This window comes from Hypomesus transpacificus, unplaced genomic scaffold (assembly GCF_021917145.1).
Source record: "Hypomesus transpacificus isolate Combined female unplaced genomic scaffold, fHypTra1 scaffold_297, whole genome shotgun sequence".
Taxonomy (NCBI): Eukaryota; Metazoa; Chordata; class Actinopteri; order Osmeriformes; family Osmeridae; genus Hypomesus; species Hypomesus transpacificus.
Genome location: NW_025813824.1, coordinates 56,402 through 63,124, shown reverse-complemented (window position 1 = coordinate 63,124; position 6,723 = coordinate 56,402).

Sequence of the window (6,723 nt, the reverse complement as noted above, 5' to 3'; positions counted from 1 at the left end):
TCGGATTCTAAGAGCTTGCATTTCAAGACTTTTTTGAATCAGATTACTTTGTGTGTGAGAGATTTGTTTATACAGCTGGTATTAGGGTGGCTAGCTGCCTGTTGAGGAGATGGTGTCTGCATGGTGTGTGTGTGTGTGTGTCTATGGCTGCTAGTTTCCCTAATCCTCATGTCCTTACCCACTCTCTGTGGACTGCCCAATGGGAAGGGGTGGCTTCTGGGAGGTGGAGATGAGAGGGCAGGGAGACCGCTGCCTGGGACACACAGAAGGAGGGCTGAGATTCATACCCCAGCTACCAGCTCCAACTAACAGCTACTACTGAAGCTCCAGGCCTTTCTCCAGCTCAAACTCCAACATCCAGCCACCAGCTCCATACCCAGCTGCAACTACCAGCCACCATCTCCATACCCTGTTCCAAATACCAGCTACCATCTCCAACTACCAGCTACCAACACTAGCCCTAGCCATCAACGACCATCTCCAGCAACCAGGATCCACCACCAATCACCCACCACCCCCAGCTGGCCCCCGAAACACCAACTCCAGCCGCTGACCACTCCGATCTCAGCGCGTGGGTCTTGTCTGGTCTCCATGGATGTCCCAAGCCTCCCCGCGATGTCAGGGCAGGCAACAGACAGCTCCGTCAAGTGGCAGCTGTGTTATGATATGACGGCCAAGACCTGGTGGATGGTGAGTCTTTCTCTGTCTGTCTGTCTGTCTGTCTGTCTGTCTGTCTGTCTGTCTGTCTCTCTCTCTCTCTCTCTCTCTCTCTCTCTCTCTCTCTCTCTCTCTCTGTCTCTCTCTCTGGTGATTCCCTCTCCTCAGTCCAAGCCCCTGTCTGTCTGTTTTGTAGTGGGAACAGGAGAGCGATGTTGCCTTGACTTAGCGAATGGCTCTCCAGATGGCCGGTGATTGTTGAATGGGTTTAGGCGCTCCTGTTGGGAATGTTTTACAACGTTTCATTTATGTCGCCCGCGCGTTTGAAGGGCATATTTCGTCAGACCAAGTACAGGGAGTGTTCTCGTGCATGTCTTCACCACACGGTGCGAGCAGAGCAGCCATCATTAGGGTCTTGGTCCGCTTTAAGGGAGTCAGATGGCTGAGCGGTGAGGGAGTCGGGCTAGTAATCAGAAGGTCGCCGGATCGATGCCCCGCCAAAATGACGTTGTGTTCTTGGGCAAGGCACTTCACCCTACTTGCCTCGGGGGGAATGTCCCTGTACTTACTGTAAGTCGCTCTGGATAAGAGCGTCTGCTAAATGACTAAATGTAAGTGTAAGATTATGTCGCCTCAGTGCTTTCAGGCTCACTGGACCTTCTGTCTTGATTAGTGGTGGTGAGATGTAAAGTCGTCTGTTTCCATTCTGTAGAGAGTGCAGAGAAACCATCTGTGTGAAAGGGCTAACTAGCTTATTAGCTTGCTACAGTCTCAGAGAATGCTGTGCATATCCAAAGTAAAGTGAGACGCACACACACACACACACCTCTACTGCATAAGTTTGGAGCTCCCCCTCCTTGTTCCAGACAAGTTTCCTGCTCCACGCTGTTGCCCCATTCTGCTTATTTATCCTTGTGTTATAAATGATCCTGCAATGAACACACAGCACCCCTCCAGTACCCACACACACACACACATATCCAGAAAACAACCCCTCCCTCCCTCACACACACATAAACGCACACACACACAGTACACAACCACTCCCCAACACATACACACCCAACCTCTTCTCAACGCACAAACACAGTCACATGCAATACACACATGCACAAGCCCTGGACACACACAGAGCACAAGTCTCTTGCCTGGCCTGCTGTCTGTGTTTGCCACCCACAGTCTTGTTGAAACCAGCGCTGATTACCATTGGCTATGAACCCTGGCTAATAACCAATAACATCCCTGGTTTTGGGTTGTTTGTCAGGTCTGGTGTGAGAAATGATTCAACCCTCAGGCTGCTGTGGTCCACATGTTCCTGTCTGCTATTATTAGCTGCTTCCTGTTCCTGTCTGCTAGCATGAGCTGCTTCCTGTTCCTGTGTGCTAGCGTGAGCTGCTTCCTGTACCTGTGTGCTAGCATGAGCTGCTTCCTGTTCCTGTCTGTTAGCATTAGTTGCTTCCTGTTTCTGTCTGTTAGCACTAGCTGCTTCCTGTTTTTGACTGCTAGCATGAGCTGCTTCCTGTTCCTGTCTGTTAGCATGAGCTGATCCTGTTCCTGTCTGCTAGCGTTAGCCGCCATTCTCAAACTGCTGCTGTCTTGGATAGCTGATAGTACTAAATCCTAACCAGGCAATGCCATAAACAGGCTAGATCCTTACCAGGCTAGACTATAGCCAGGTCAGACAGTAACCAGACTAAGCTACAAACAGACTAGGCCATTACCAGGCGAAACCACAATCAGGCTCAACAATAACCAGACTATGCTGTATCTAGGTAAAGCTGTAAGAAGGCATTACTAGTCTCAAAGCAGGTATTGCAAGCCCGTTGCTAGGTATAATTGTTTCCAGGTGATGAGAAGATTATTGTTGATGTGCAAAAGCATACACACATGTCCAGACCAACTCAGACACCCTGTCATTAGTGTGCTAAGGCTGGGGGTGGTCGAGCAAGTGGGGGCGGTGTTGGGGGGGGGGGGGGGCAACTATTTGGCCAACGGGGCACAAAGAACTCGTTGGACAAATAACGATTTGTCAGTTTGACGATATGTTTTGATATGACAAGACTGTTTTCTTAAGAGTGAGAGAGGACTTATATTCTATCCTCATCACTGAATTTCGGTCGCAAACTGAATCTCAGATGAGATTTAGGCTGACCCACCCCACGCTCGCAGCATCAAATCCTTCATCACAGGAACATTTCCTCAGAATGCAGCCAAGTGGTCCAGCAGGATTAGAGTTGGCTAGAGGGCAAACAGTTGAAGTTAATACTGTCATACTCACACCAGCTGTGTTGAGCACACACACATGCACACACACAGAAATCCACAAATGCGGATGAAAGGACTCACTCCTGACCCCTCATTAATGAACATTCAAAAGAGGAGGAATCACAGAAAGACCAACCTCTTACACAGATAATCTCTCTTTAAAGAAGGAAGCATTTTGTGGTTTCAGTCAGAACGTGCCAGCCTAATCCCAACACCATCTGTACTACTGGATCGAGGAGAAGCACGCGATGCTGACACAAACCTTACCTTCCGCTTCTCTGAGTGTCTTCCCCTGCCCTCACTCCTGTCTTACGTCCCCACTCCAGCTCTTACTCCTGCTCTCACTGATGCCCTCACTGATGCCCTCACTCCTACCCTCACTGATGCCCTCACTCCTGCTCTCACTTATGCCCTCACTCCTGCCCTCACTGATGCCCTCACTCCTGCTCTCACTGATGCCCTCACTCCTGCCCTCACTGATGCCCTCAATGCTGCCCTCACTGATGCCCTCACTGCTGCCCTCACTCCTGCCCTCACTGCTGCCCTCACCCCTGCCCTCACTCCTGCCCTCACTGCTGCCCTCACTGCTGCCCTCACTCCTTCCCCCACTGATGCCCTCACTGCTGCCCTCACTCCGGCCCTCACTGCTGCCCTCACTCCTGCCCTCACTGCTGCCCTCACTCCGGCCCTCACTGCTGCCCTCACTCCGGCCCTCACTGCTGCCCTCACTCCGGCCCTCACTGCTGCCCTCACTGCTGCCCTCACTGCTGCCCTTACTCCGGCCCTCACTGCTGCCCTCACTCCGGCCCTCACTGCTGCCCTCACTCCGGCCCTCACTGCTGCCCTCACTCCGGCCCTCACTGCTGCCCTCACTCCTGCCCTCACTCCGGCCCTCACTGCTGCCCTCACTCCGGCCCTCACTGCTGCCCTCACTCCGGCCCCTCACTGCTGCCCTCACTCCGGCCCTCACTGCCGCCCTCACTCCGGCCCTCACTGCTGCCCTCACTCCGGCCCTCACTCCGGCCCTCACTGCTACCAACACTGCTGCCAGCATTGATACAGCCTGCTGGCACACCGATGATTCCCTTCTTCTAGGGCCACTCCCTGCTGTTTGCTCTGCTTGTCTGTCTTGTCTCAAGGTTGACTGTTCAGAGTATACAGCCCTCTGTAGTGTTATACAACTACCTCCACCTGCCTGTATCTCAGATGTAAAGAAGAGAAATGTGCTACTGAGACCTGATCAGACTCTGAACCTGACACCAAGCCTTCCATCTAGCCCGGCCTGGACCTTAGTCTCTTGTGTGGCAACGATGTAAATTTAAATGTTGAAAAGACTTGAATTCACTGCAGCATGTTTTCCCCCATAGATTCCCAACATATTAGACAGTATTTGGTGTTAGTGTAATTCTCTACTAAGGAAAGTGTGCATTTAGAGCGATTACAATTTAATTTGTGTCCATCATTTGGGGAAACGTTTGGAGCCAAGATGGCCAAATCTTTACAGAGCAACTAATCCATCTTCAAAGCTTGTGATGTGATTATGTAAGAGAGGTCTGGCCAACATATGGTATCATCCAGCTTTCTTAAGCGATTTCACCAGGGTTTGTCATCAGAAACGTTCTTTTCTTCACCCATGTGTGAAATATTGCAGTTCTTCCTTATGGACACTAGAAGGGAGCATGGAGCTTTACTAAACGTGTGTGCAAGTCAGTATACAGTTGAAATCTTTTCCTCGACTACTCTCTAGTTGATCTAAAGCAGATCTTTATCAATTTTATTGCACAGTTGAAAGAGCTGCAGAAGCAATTGCGAAGTATTCATCCTGTAGGCCTATGCTATGCATTTGAGAAATACACTTGTATTTGATTTCAAGTCTATCTAACGAGTCAGGAGAAAAGATTACTACTAGGATCCTCTGGTGCTGCACTTTCTTCCTCTGCACTTTGTGTCTAAGACCTTACTGTTAAAACTGAACTATCACTCATTATGCTGGCTCAACTCCAATATAAAACAACAATCGCTAAAACTACAATTGATTTACGTGACACTGTTTGTTGTTAGAGGGGTTGTAATGATTTCCTTGGCCAGCGGCTAGTCTTACGGTCTGAATGGTGGTTAACTGGAGGTTTATAGAGTAAGAACATGTTGAAGTCAGGTTGGATTCCGAGTTCAACTCCAAAAGGTTATATTCTGCTAACGTGTCAGTATCAGTTTCCCTTCAGGACCTAAATCTGTTTCATCCATTGCATCAGCTTATTACTGCATAATCACTGCTGGATTACTGCAAACTAATCATATTCTAACTACTCTAGTTTCCCCCTGCGGAGCTGGACTATGATAAATGGCGCCCTATGCTCCATAGACTGAAGATTCAAAGAGGCTGACTAAGCACGTACGCTCTCATTCTGCACCAAGACTGTCCTTTTGTTACGAACACCAAGGCGAACCCCAAGGCTGGACTCGCGCTCAGGTGCTACCCATAGCCTTCGCACTTATTATTATTATTTTAAACACTCTTTGAGAAACTTGCGTCTGAGACGGGAGTTAATTGAACGATGCCAGGAAGTAGCTCCACGTCAACTCGTTTGTTTACCGATGATGTGGTCGTAACTTACTGCCACCAGTAGGTGGCGCCAACCATCATTTTCCTAAAAACGGTGCCAGGTGGCCTCAGCGTTGGTTGTCTGGCACTAAAACAATTAAATACACAGATGGAACTCATGAAACCAAACGCAAACGAACTAACCTAAACGTATAAACCCTAATTAACAGCAAACAACAACAGATAACGAATGATACATTGCATCGGTGTGCAGTGGTGTCTTATTGAAAATGTAAATACTAGGTGTTTGCTTAAAGCAGAAGTGCTCTTTTAAGAGCCATAAAGGGGTATTGAAGAAACAAGTCAATGCCTATTTTCCAGTACAGGAACCCCAGCCATACTGGGGGATGGAATACCAGCACTAACTAGTCATAAACTAGAGGTGTGTCATTTTTAAAGACACCTTGATTGGTGCATTGCTCATCTCAACACATTTGACACTTTTCTTTATACCTTTTTCTTCACTTAGCACTTTTATCCTAAGCGATGTAAAAATATAAAATACATACACCGGTCTGGACACAAATCACACATACAGTATAGGACCCATAACACACACATATTACACACATAACCCACACACTCATTACACACACATGGCTCAAACACATATAAGACAAACATATTACACACACATGATATGGCACACACACATAGCACAGGAAATAAAAGTTCTCTAAAACCCCTTGTGTTAGAAAGATGATTTGAAGCTCTTATTGAGTGCAGGAATGAGCCACAAATAGTAGAAAACAGGGCAATTCCAGGCCGTTTGCTTTCAGTATAAGCACACAGAGTTAAGGCAGTAAAAACTGGCTTTTTACACAGGACTGGGGGAGTGTTTTTGGCTCTGTGCGTCTTGGAAAGTATTGGTCTAATTTGGAGAAAATTTCCAGACTTTTTTGTGCGCGTGTGTCGCTTTTCCACTCTCCTCTGGCACAGTTGTGAAAGGGGAGAGAGCTGGGCGTATCTCTTGCCAAGACTCTGCAAGTTGGAAAATTTGCAAAAAGTGATACATGCATAGAAGCTGGGGTGGTTTGAGCAAGTGAGCATTTGACAGTGCTGAAGTTGAATTCTAAATTGACCTCCAGTTCACTTGGGTTGTCTTACAGACATCTGAGGAATAACATTTCATACAAAACTATATGTTTTGACACAAGTTATGAGACAAGGGTGTTGCTGGACAACACTATTTTATGAAT